Below are 13,840 nucleotides of genomic sequence, written 5' to 3' on the forward strand. Positions count from 1 at the left end.
TACTCTTGATGCCTGCTTAGATTTTCATGATATAATTAATGCAATGTCTTAAGCTATAAGTCTTGTGGGACTCATGTGTTGTTTCAGGCGAATTAATGATTTAACATCTAACTGAATGTTTCGAAACTCAGCAGGAGTCTAGTTTGATACTAATTTTGGGAGCAGTTTAAAGTAGTTTATGTCATATTATAAAAGATGGCACTGTACAGTGTTTTATTATGCTTTTGGTTTTCTTATGCTTTTGCATTACTTTGTGGGAACAAATCATATCTAAACTACATCTTAATATCTCGTGTCTCTAGTCGTATCGAAGTGAAGTTATTCCGTCTGATATGTTTTGACAGTCTTTACCTTTACGTCATACTATAAAGTTAGAGTTTAAGAAACGTTTTTAGTAACATTTTTTAACTGTTAAATTGAAAGTTTTAATGATTAATCAATACAAAATCGATTCATTTCAAAGTACATCACAAATATTTGTACTCAATACATGTCAGACAAGCACACGAAACGAAATTAAGTTCGCACTGCGCACCATTCGCGTGTGAACACAGAACTATGGACATATTTGCTTTGTCCACATTACAAACAACCTCTGGACGCAAAGCAAACAAGAAAACACGCTGTGTGTTCGGACAATCGTTACGGTGGTCGTGCCATTGTTGAGACCACCGTAGTGTCGTGCCTCGCCCGCACCAGCCTTTTGTTTAAGCAACTTTCACAATTAACTGGAATATGTGAAAGGAATTTAACAGCTGTAGTGAAAAATAGTCAATGCGTGTACTTGATTCTGTTATTGCAATTAAAGAACTTTATATTTTTTTATGCTAGAGTACGATTATAAGCGAAACACGTTTCTTTCAACATTTAGAATTAAAGTGTAAAAGAATTAGAAATTAATATTTTTAAAATCAAGGAAAACTCTCTAAAACAAAATGCGCATAAACTTTGTACATAGTTTGAATATTTTACTTTGTAAGTTGTTGCATTTCTATCTTGATCCTTTAAATAAAACAAGTATTAGATATGTTATCTAAGATCCGTTCCAACTGAATATGATTTAAAGTTATTAATATTATTTTTGACATTAATATATCACGGTACTACATCCGTCCAGTCCTGACTTTATTTTACGACATTTTGAATTGACGACAAATCAAAATGTTACACATTAAATTGTTCAAGTATTTCGCTGGTTTAGTATCACAGCCTTTGACTTCTAAATGACAGGACTTGTCAAGCGCGCTCTTTCCCCTCTTTCAAATAAAAACAAACAATATAAAAATAAGTGTTCGTTTTGTGTGTGTAAATTTTTGAATCAGTTTAATTTCAGAAAGATGTAAATGTCTACATAATATACACAATGTGTACTTGTCATATTTAACTCACACCCCTAGAAAAATGACAAACATTATTTAGTACGTGGTCTAATCCGTTTATCTATAGTCAAAGATTACAGCAATGCTTCTGCTGCGATAGAATTCAATGTAATAAAAATTCAATCGCCAATACAGCGGCTAACTGACTGTTGATGAAAATGGATGAGGCGAAAGTTGTGCCAGTCGGGTTTAAGATATGTTGTATACATTCTTATCTCTGCCACCTTATCTACAAGATTTAAGACTTGAATTTACGATACCTTATGCAGGAATCGTCAACCAACCAACCGCATAATAGTAAAGTATGGAAGAATAAGTAAATACAGTGTTGTATTGTTTCACTCAAAATATACAAAGCCACTATGAATTTAATCAATTGTAAACTATCAGAGGTTTTTAAATTATAATATCTAATAGTTAAAAAAGCTTCATTGGTAGACGAAGAACTACCCTGAGTTAGAACACTAAATTATTCTTGAGGTCTGGGAAAAAACTTTTGCATTTTTTAAGTGATATTTGTATTACAAGCGTTTTTCCGTAGAAAAAAAAATCGATGGCTTAATGATCTCGTATGAATTGTTAGGCATCGTCAATGTTTGCTCATTGTGTTTCGTAATTGAGACCATCGGTGGAGTGCACTCGGTTCATTCGAGTACGTCGTTAACTCTTAACACAGTTAACACAATGTGTCGATGACACGACGTAAGCGGTTACTGTTTATGAAAAAAAAACGTAGTGATGAGTAGCTACTTGCGTCATTACGCTTGATTGAACTTACTTTGTGTCCGGGTTAAGTTTGGATGAACTTAACTAATAACTGTGTGGGGCCGTTTAGGATACACATAGATTGCATTAATATATTGTTATCTCCGATTTTATAAAAGAGAATGAGGGGGATGACAATATGTTTCTGCACATATTCTTACATTTGGAAATGTTTTTTTTATATTACACGCTTGTAAACGAGCAAGTGGTCACCTGAACTAGCCGAAATAGCGAAGCAACCGCTGCCCATAGACACCCGCAATTGTAGATGCGTTGCCTAGGTTTAACCGACGTTCATACTATAAGCTTTACTTTGTTTTTACTAATTTTAGTGATATTAATGTGGAGTTTCTTCGTTGGTTTCCGGAGATCCAGCTTTCTTTTCTAAAGTCTACGTGACTATCAATATCGTCTGTCATGGAAGTATCCATCCGTAACTTATAATTTTTTTAAATACATTTCTGGCACAAGGTTCTTTTTTTTTGTATTAATATAGTAATGATACATCTTAATATATTTTATTGTCGACTTTATAATGGATGGGTTATATTTTATAAGCAGTCAATAAATAACCTTTGGCTAACAGCGCTATCCAATAGAAACATCAGCTGTCAATCAAATATGAGGAATTACTTGTGTCGTATTTCAATTGCCTTTAGATGATGGAAATTGTTGCAGTGAATAATGTAATGTGTGCAATTTATTATTAACTAGCTGAAGCCCGCAACTCCATCCGCGCGGAATTAAAAAAAAGTAGCCTACGTGTTCTTCCTATGTTCTACATCTGTGCCAAATTTCATCAAGATACGTTCAGCCGTTTCGGAGATACCTTCAAACAAACATCCATCCATCCATCTAAACATTCGCATTTATAATATTAGTATGATTAATTAATTAATTAATTAAATAATATTAAGTGTACAATTGCTTACCAAGTAAACGCTCGGATGACCGATCCTGTGGTAGTAACTAAAGCTTCGAGCTTATTTGGATGATTGCAATACCTTAGTGTGGGATTGACAAAAATCTAGCAACTTTTCAGTTAAAAAACAAAGGAATGTTTTATTTTTCATTTTTAATTTTAAGGTGAATTAGAGAAAATAAGAAGAACAAAAACACGTCATTAAAATTTATGTTGCAATTGATGAAGTTTTTAGTTAAGTTTTACACAAAGATTTTAGTTAAGTTACTATTACGGTTTACGTTCTGTTCATTTTTAGCCATGCAATATTATAACATAAGCTTTGTACCATTCATCATTAACTTTCAACGGAAAATCTAATTTGACATAGTCTATATTATAGGCCGACTAAAGTTTACATTATAAGATGACTCAAACAAAATTTGTATTTTCCGTCTCCGTATCCATTGTTATCCAATCTTTTGTTGACTCATATATCGCGAATAGATAATAAAAATATCGATTCATAAAAAGTTGCACAATTAAGGTGGGTTGTAAAATACCGGACGCTAAAATGGCGCTTTACGCAAAAAGATAATATGTAAGTCAACTTTTTTTTGTGTATTTTTTCTTCATGTATGCACAAAAGTTGTTATATTATTTGGCGAACTTTAGATGAGATATGCATTTTTCCTTAATAGAAAAGAATAGTTACTTCTAACTATTACCTACCTTTAATCAACGGTGGAGGGGACGAACGGAAAGAGAATATTTTCCCTTACTATGTGTCCTCTCCTGCGACAAATACCCATTCTGTTTTCATCCTTTTCTTAATACGAAAAGGGTGGGAAGTGGAAGATAGCTAAAATTAGGCCTCCGGCACCACACTCATCAGACGAAACGCGGAATTGCTTCAAGTTCATGCCTGTCTTCTGTGTGCTCGTGATATTGCACCGGCCTATTCATGCAACAGATGTTGATGTTGCTGGCGTCTAACACTATTACTATCAAATTTGATGATGAGTCATTAGTTTTAGCAGAGACTATGAGACATGAATTTTATTATTATTATTTTTCTTTTATCTATACTTTCTAAATTACGTTATACAGTTAATCATCACCGGTCCATTCTATGCCAATGTCGTTAACCGATTTAAATAAATCGAAATTATTTAAACGTATTCGCCACAGCGGTCGAAGTTAACAAACAGGTTGCTAAAAGTAAATTTATGTATTCAAAAAGCATCATTTTAGTTGCCTTTATCTTCATACACAAAGGCTTTCAACACTTCTTTGAAAAAGCCAGTCATCGCGAATCCTTTATTCTCGTTTTAATTAAAATGGAATTTTTAATGTGTAATTTATGAATGCTACGCTATAAATAATTCGTTAAAAAACAATGTTTTAAAAAAAAGACTTTTGTTTGTTAGTAATGGATAAACTGTTCAGAAAATAGTTACTATTTTATTTATTATAAAATGAATTATTACTATTGTATATCGTACTATTTGTATTGTTATTCATTCGTATTTAAATTCGATATTTGACTTCAATGGTTTTTAATCTCTGCAAATCGTGACTTCAAAGAAATGTAATTTGATATGTATGAAGTCTTGAAATTGATATTAATATATCGATCACAAAATGTATAAAAACCTTTTTTTAATCTATTTAAATTGTTAGCTAATAAGCATAAACAATATTCAGTTAGGATGATTGAGTTAAGCTGAAAAAGATACACTAAAGAAAGATATACAACTAGATATAGTTTAGTAGAAATCATTATCTCATGTGATCTAATTTTATTCCCATTCTGCGGAAATAATAATGAAAATGTTATTACAACGACTAAAAAAAATAAAAAAATTGGAATTGGTATGTAGAGAACACCTATTATCATACTTTATTTTACTAAATGTACATTGCTTTATTTTATCCTATTATTTACTATCTAATTGTTTTAAATTACAGGTAGGAGATCAAAAAGAAAATGCTTAAGCTTCGCTGATAGTAAGGTAAGAAAAAATATTTTATATCTACTGTCTATGAGCATCACAACATCTTAGGGCAAAATATTAAAAACAATGGATGCAAATTCTCAATATGTAAAGAAGTTAGTTATTTTATAGTCCATCAATTTAATTTACGATCTAAAACAATATTACTATAAATTTGGTATCTTGTTCACTAAATTTATATAACAAAAGATAGTATTGTGAAAGTAATTGTCGATACCATTTTAAAATTTATTATGTCACTTTTATGTTTGAACACATAAATAAGTATACTTTATTTAAAAAGAAACTTGAGTGCTGACATTTATGTTCATTATATTGTTGTCGAAATATTTATGACCATAATTTATTTCTAACTTACAAATGTATAACATTTACATCATTTGTTAAGTGATGCGTTGAAGTCTTTTTAACCAAAACATGGATCGGAAAGAATAACATTACAAACAAAAACAATATATTATATAACATATAAATATATGTTTCGATGGTCATTACAGTTGTATTGACCTATTGTCTCTGCTTCTATAAGATAATGAAAGAGATGGCATTGTATACAGTCAGGATCTTTCGCGGTGTACCACTTACAGGAAAATTGACTTTGTTCCTTGCAATGAGACTCTGCCCCTTTTCACAAAATAATCAAGTAAGTATCAGTGAGTTTCTCAAACGATAGCATAACAGTAAAAATTAATTACTCAATTACCACTAACCGACCATTTTTTGTATACACACATTTAAAAGCTTAGTCCTATTGGTTATTGTTTCTGCTTCGTCCTCCTAACGCTTACAATACGTTTAAACGACTGTCACTTTTAAGGTGGAATACTGCCAGTTTCCCCGATAGTACGTCACTGCAGTCGAAACACATAGTAAGAATAAATCGTCAAGACAAGTGATATTATAGTACCATTAGTGTATATGTTAACAAAAAACATACACTGGCGTAATACTTAGAACGTATACGTACGTGACACAATCATATTACTTTGAGTTTACATTGTCGAAAAACTTGTACAAAAGCATATCATATCATCTCTTTCATGCTATTTGTGATAACAGAGATAACTATATGTTGTGTATAGTTGTTTTGGAAGTGGACTGTGAACAATATTTTCGATTGCAAAATCCTAACCTCATCATTATTATCTTCTAGGAATACGATTTCCTAATACTTCCCACCATAATAGATCCTACGTTTTATCTAATCGCTTCCCACGAAGCCTAAACATCTTCATTGCATATGGAAGGCCCTACGTCTACCTTCTACCGTGGTCAAAGGTTGAATAATAAATGACCAAACGCATTGTCTTTGTGGAAATGTATCTTGTTAGAGTTAGAGATATAGAAAGTTGACAATCCTATGAATTGAGCTATAAAATATGTAACTAAGACTTCAAAAACAGATACATAAGCAAGTGATAAGAAAAGAGTCAAAATTCATGGGTTCATTTCGCAATGACTTTAATTTCAAATATAAAAAAAAAACGTTCCAAGTAACGTTATGAAACATCTATCATTTATTAGCTTACATATGTGTAATCAAGAGCAAATCAATGCAAACAAAATTATCTAATTGTATTTGGCCACCTATCATCGATTTCTAACTCTGCACGCTTTAAAAGTTATCTAAGCGTTACAGAACCACGATTGTTTCGCGCTTTCGCAACCCGGAGCGTCCACTCTCGATCGAGTGCGGCCGATACTTGCGAATACCCATCTACAGCGTGTTTAGAAAGTCGTCGGATTATTTAATTGGGAACGTGTGAACGCTAGCCTATCATTTGTTCGACTTTAAGCGCATATCTTCATCATTTCAAGGTTGTCATCAATAAAATATAATTAGTATAATATTAGAAGAAAATGTGGTTTACATTTAACTTGAATTTAATAAAAAATTTAACTATGCAACCTACAAATGATTTTCTTAAATCCTTGGTAATAGTTTATGGTTATGTTAATTTCCTTGCAAATATGCATTTTGTAGTAGACTCTAGTTTCAGTTTTATTAATATAATTTATTTTGTTCTCTTTTTAGAATTATGAAATTCTTTTACAGTTTTAAAGAAAAACGAAACTAAAATGGTTTTGCCATCAAGCTATATAATGAAAGACATTAAACAACTGAACAGAAGTTGTTTTACGTCATTCCGAGCATAGTTTATTATGAGAAATAAATAGTGGACGATAAACTACGTAATTAGGTAATCGAATTACACCTGTTATTTTATAATAGCTATTAAAAATATAGAAAACAATCGTTCCCACGATCACTTGATTATAGACGAGCGGCCAGAAATTAAAATATTCGAACTCTAGCTAATTAGGAAGTACGCATTTAATTGTAAAATTTATCAAGGAAAACGGCAATCGAGGAACACACCTTATATTCAGTGGCCCTATTCATCAAGAGTTTTTTTTTATTTATTAATCAACAAAATTTACAGTAAAAAGTTTGTTTAAATGTGTAACTTAGTACCATTAAACATGGAATGTAATTTTAGTTACTGACGTGGTTTCAGTTAATTTTAGTAAGGAAGGAAAAAATCTACAAGCTAGCTGAGATTTAAATTAAAGGTCATTTACCCTTTAGTAATTTTATTACACAAATCGATAACTTAATTCAACAGAGCATCGGTCATTGTTAATAAGAAATAATGTCCAAGTGAGATTTCTCTTAGAAAGCCGCCTTAGTAAAAACAACAATCAATTTTTAATTTATTCACAAACATCGAGAACAATCGATCAGTCCGGCGCCTCTATAGCTCTATAGCCGGCACTATGATCGATTACTTGTCACACGACAATCGATTTGACGGGCATCGATAATTAATCGAGTTCTCGATGTTCGATGCATGCATATAACTCGGTGTGACGTATTTTTAACCGAGTCATATTTTAATTTAAAATATTAAATGAAACTGCCAATACATGAACTGATACGGTTTACATCATTACTCATACATGTGAGGGTTTTATGCAAGATGTAATCAGTTTTGTTCTGAATTAATTTTACACTAAATCGTTAGTTTCTCTAACAAATTAAAGAATATAATTTATTTTTTAGTAATAACAATTAACTCAAAATATATACTAAACTTAGCTTAGTCGTACTAACAAGTGAAACATATGTGTTTAACCGTAGAACCCCACTGCTGTGAAACTTGTATTACATACTATCATCCCTTTCATTCTCTGACAAAGAAGAGACAAAAATATGTATTAAATGTGTCACGACAATGGAATTCTACGGTTAAGGCTTGACCTCCACACCTTGGAATCTACACAGCCAGGCATTACTTGGTAGCCACTCAATAAATTTGTGCAGCATTAAAATGTCATTTAAGCATTGATTATTTCGGTCCGACAACCATAACTTATTGTCAACCACCAAATGGTATATTTAAAGTGTTATAAATTATTAAAATATAAGGATATTGTTGTGCTACTGTATGTTTTATAGTGCAAAATATATTAATCAAAATTACTATAAACCACATGTTGTAAATAACTATATCGTTCATGTCCATTCAGTTATCGTATTGCGTAAATTTTAATTTAGCTAGAATTAAATTGAATCGTGTACAATTTATTATTTAATTAATCTCACGCAACGGCAGACTAACACAAAGCTCTAAAACATTACGATCTTTGCAAACGACAGTAATAAAGCATAACGAACTCTATTGATCTTGGTAGGAAACGGGCTCTAAATCAATTCCTACATTCACACCTGTACCAAGACTACATTTTGCTAACCCAACTTGCAATAACAATATAACACTAAATCCTAAAGCGAACGCTCAACTGATGTAGTGCGTAAATCAATTTTTCGCAACAAAAGCTTGCTGAATATTCAATAAGACATACCGGACAAATTAAATTAAATTAAATTTCGACTCTATTTCAAATGTTTTAAAGTATAAAATTCAATAAAGTAGTACTAGTAGTTGAAGCTATTCAATAAAGAAGGAAGATAACAATGCGTACTTGTGTCCACTTGCAAGTCTTGAATGCTTGCGCCAGATTTGAGTCGAAGTACCGGCACAGGGACTGCCGATGTCGTATTATGTTAACATTTATTTAGTACCATGCCATTAATGTAACGGCAAGATGAATAGCTCTACGTAAACAATTGTATGTTTATAACGCAAATTTTACAAGTTATAACATTAAACGTTGCATGTAAAAACAAAATACGATAGACAATGGAAATTACAAAATTCTTCTTTTTAACTTACTGTACTTAAAATCTTCGAAATTAAAATATTTTCCATATTTTGGTAATACAATGTTTGTTCATTCATAATAGAACAAAAGCGATATTAAAATTGAATTAAATATAAACATTAACCAGTCCATTACCTTTCTCAATATACACATGGCTTTTCAGCCTTGACATAGTTTAAGTCAACTATTGTAATGTTTTATTCAATTATCATCAAGTGAACTATCATTACAAATACGTTCACTTAACAAAACATGCTCCTAATACAGAATTCGTGCCATATGTTTCGTTAGTTAGTTAGTTAGTTTTAATGCAATATGAATAAAGATTACTTTTGTTTCGATTAACAAAGACAGACGCCACAGTAACAACATCTGTTGCACGAATTGGTCGGCTCGCCCGGTGAAATACCACGACCACACAGAAGACAGGCGTGAAGTAGAAGTAATTCCGCGTTTCGTCTGATGAGTGTGGTGCCTAATTTTAGTCCTCTTTCCCTTCCCACCATTTTCTTATAAGGAAAGGATGGGAAGGAGAGGTGGATTTGATGGAGGAGTAGATGCATAGGAAGGTTAAATATTCTCTTTTTGTGTGTTCTTCGTCGATTGAGGGTAGACAATGCATCTGCAATTGCAGATGTCTATGAGCAGCGGTCGCTTCGCCATTTCGGCGAATTCATGTAACCGCTTAGTCGTTTGCCACCTTATAATATAAAAAAAATATTAAAAAATGATTTAATTTCTGAACCTATTTTAAATTTAATTATTAAATGACATTTACAACACAATAACAGCATTGTCCAATATCAAAATTTTTGGCCCATAATTGTTGTTGATCGTGATTAATTAGCCTAGTTAATATTTTCTAATAAGAAACTAAACCTTTTTTTTTTGCAATATATTATATTTAACATTTATTGTATAAATTCATAATCTCTAGGTATTCTTCTGTTCCTGTGTTCTGATAAAAAGGTTGACAAAGGATATTGTATGGAGAGAGGCTGTCTATTGTTGTTTGTTTTTAGCAAACAACAGCTCTACTCGGTGACAAGATGTTGACTTGAACGAAGTCGTATGGAACATTGCTCTACTTACATGAAAATTTATATTTTTTAATTATGTTGTTCAAATCACACTGAATATCTTATTTGATAGATAAGTAGTATTAATAAACATTTTGTATCATGTGAATTAATAAAATTATATAATCAGGTCAATCGATTGTTTTTACGAAATCTATTGTAGTTTTTAAACACGACTTTTACGATACAAATAAAAGTTTTAGAATAAAGATCCGTAAACAACTTTCGCTTGCCAAGTTAATTTATTTTAAATATTATAATATCTACTAAAACAATCGAAACTATTTTTCAACTTACCAGATTCAGTTAAAATGGTTCGACAATAAAATGAATTTAAAATTTAGAAACGGTAGTTTTATGGTACATAAATCTAATATTCCGTCTAAATTTATTCAAATTTATATACATAAAAAAGTCTACGAAGAATACAGGCTAGTAAACACTACATTTTGTGGTGTCATTGTTGAACAAGAAAAAACACAAGAATGTAAATTACAAAGTGGAGCACTCAAACCAGTCGTACAGTCGCGAACAATGGCAACTTTAGTGGGCAACGACTCGAGATTGCGTTTGAAATATTTACAAACTCATTCCGCGCCCGTATGTCTGACCATAACCACAATTTTTACAATTTTATTTCATCTGTCATATAATCGAAAATGTACTTTAATAGATACAAAATAAAGACGATAGTGCAAGCATGATAGATCGTAGAAATTTTGTAGAAAATTTTTGAATGTTTACTACTGTATTAAAATGTATTTATGCATAGTAAGTGTGACCTTAGATAACACGGTGTAGCGACCCGGGGGATATTGATTTTGGTTGTCGTTTCGTTATAGATAGAGAATAATTTGTCACGATACTTTCTGGGAAAGCGTTAATCTTCTCACATGTTGATACGACAACTGTTTATTTCTGTTTTACGAAATTCTTAATTCTATACTATTTGATGGTTTGTCCTGATATTTATTTAAAGCAATATCACGAAACACCTATTTTTAATAAAAACATTTTTACAGAACATCGTATCGTAATCTTTGTGTGGCAATAAATGTTTTTTTCTTTCTTTCTTTCCTTTTTCTTTCTTTATAATCTCTGAGTCAGAGACATAATACTACTAAGTAATATTTGTCTAACGACTTGTAATAGTTGAACAATAAATACTCCTTATTTATTGTTCAACTATTACAATGACATTGATATTCGTTACTCAAAAATTTATTTAAACTTCTACACAAGGAGACTTTATGGATCATTAAAAAATAAATTGTTTAACATATTCATATTCGACCAGTATATATTTTATTATTTGGTACAAAATATAGAACAATCAAACTCAGAACAGACAGACAATAGTACCACCGATTCGTACTCAAAGATTAGTTAATTTATTTATCTGTTACATGAAAATATAAAGATAGCAAGCACTTAGCATCTTGACATATACAGTCCCTTTAATTTATGTGTCTGTTGTAAAATAAAACGTCTTCAATTATAATTTTATATGAATTGTTGACCGTAAACCTTGAAAATTTTAATTTTAACAACTTAATAAAGCAGTTTTAATGCCTTGTTAACTATTTAGAATTTTTCTTAGCCCACTTACCGCCGTTGTGTAATTAAATTTGTATGTAATGTGACAAATACATTTTTTTATGACTTCTCAACTTGACTGTACTAGTATCTATACTATGTTTTTTTTAATAATACACGAAAATAAAATGTAATACAAAGTGTATTTACCAAAATAGTTGAATGTTAAAGTTATAACTCCGCGTTGACTCCAATTAATCAGAAATGAAAACAAATGATTGTGATTTACGATAAAAAAAAATTGCCACTTTTGACAATTAAACTAAATATCATTTATTGTAACTATTGCTTTATAAGAAAATGACAAAGGTATTGTTTATAATTTTATGTTTAATAACATTCACAGGTGGATTATTCTAAGGAGATTGAGGCACTCTATCTGTCCTAACATTATAAGTACCCTCACGTACCATTTTACCTTCATTTTACCGTTACAACTCAAAACGCCAACAAAAACCATTAATAACTCGTTTATTTCCATATCGAATTTCATATGGCGTCGGGAACCATACTTCATAGCGGCAATAACCATTACTTAAGATTATTTGTATGGAAATGTACGTTATATGTGTGTGTATGACAGAAAAATTATTTAATTAGCGACCCCCTATTGACGAAGTTGATTATTCTTTCAAGCATCGACCTCCCTGCGATTTATCCCTTAACTTTAATGGCTACTTTATCATGAGCCATGTAGAAATCTACGCCATTCCGTGAGTCCTAATGTGAGAATAGACATGAGAAGTGATGGGAGGTCTTGTTTATCTGGCGTTTAATCAATAATAGTAACTCATTAGGAATGTATTACGGTGTAATTTGTCGAGTTTCTCACGTGGCGTGTGGCGACAGCGGGTGGTGGTTTTAATGTAAATAAAGCTGCGTTCGTTTTGTTCGAATCTAGTTTTCTATCCTGTTAATGATTAGGCCCAAATATATCGTTAACTCAATAAATTTTATACCTTCTATCAACGACTTAAAGTCGTTTTTTATTCAATCTGTCATCGAATATAAAACTATTCTACAATATTCGTTCATCCTTTACCAATTTGAAAATTTATCTCCCTCAAAATACTAATATATTAAGTTATTTGGATTATAATTCAACTTTGACTAATAATAATAATAATATTAATATTAATTAATAACTAATAATATTAATTAACTTCAAATTTCATAAAGTGTCCTACCAGAACTGGTGAAAACTTCCTTTATTTTTCGTTCGCTTATTCTACTGGTTAGGATGTTATTGAATTAAAAATACAAAAAAATCCCATCTATTACATTATGTTCTAATCATTATCGTGTATTTTTACAAATGTATATAATATATTGTTAATGTTGTTCGTATTCAAAAAACAATCCACCCTTCATACAAGAAGATAATAGCATTGGAACACAACCGGAAAATGCGAGAGTCCATCGCCGGACCCTTCCGTCCAGACGGGAAATAGATTTTTGAAACTTGTCATTGATGGAAAAATCGATTCAGTTTTGTTTTATTTTCATTCAACAAATTTAAACTGAATTATGATCGAATCGATTCGAAGACAAAACTATCAAGATCTTTTAATTTAAACATCATTGAGAGGAATTAGAATCGTCCCAACTTTCCTTAAACTTTTCTCAAATTATATCAACGTATTGCTGGTTACATTCAACGGTTACTGTGTTACAACAATACCACTATTGATGAAAAACAACTGTAGCGCTAAAAAGCAAGCTCGACTAATTGTGGGTTTCTGAGAACAAAATCACCGTTTAAAACATATTGAAATTTATGTTTTATCAGAAATAATGTCAGGGACATATGTTTTATATACAACATATAAGATTTTGGTCTTAGAAACCAACGGTAAGAACGTCTTAAGTACCAAT

The 13,840-nt window shown here is 31.1% G+C and overlaps 1 protein-coding gene across 1 annotated transcript in view; it reads left to right on the forward strand.

Moving 5' to 3' along the window:
• Positions 1-13,840, forward strand: part of LOC106711116 (transcription factor SOX-6) — a 217,483-nt gene that overhangs the window by 46,033 nt on the left and 157,610 nt on the right. Inside the window, exon 2 of the mRNA XM_045683505.1 lies at positions 5,017-5,060. The gene's annotated coding sequence lies outside the window, so the exon portion shown is untranslated. The remainder of the gene's footprint in view (positions 1-5,016; positions 5,061-13,840) is intronic.

The sequence above is a fragment of the Papilio machaon genome, chromosome 22, assembly GCF_912999745.1.
Source record: "Papilio machaon chromosome 22, ilPapMach1.1, whole genome shotgun sequence".
Lineage (NCBI taxonomy): Eukaryota > Metazoa > Arthropoda > Insecta > Lepidoptera > Papilionidae > Papilio > Papilio machaon.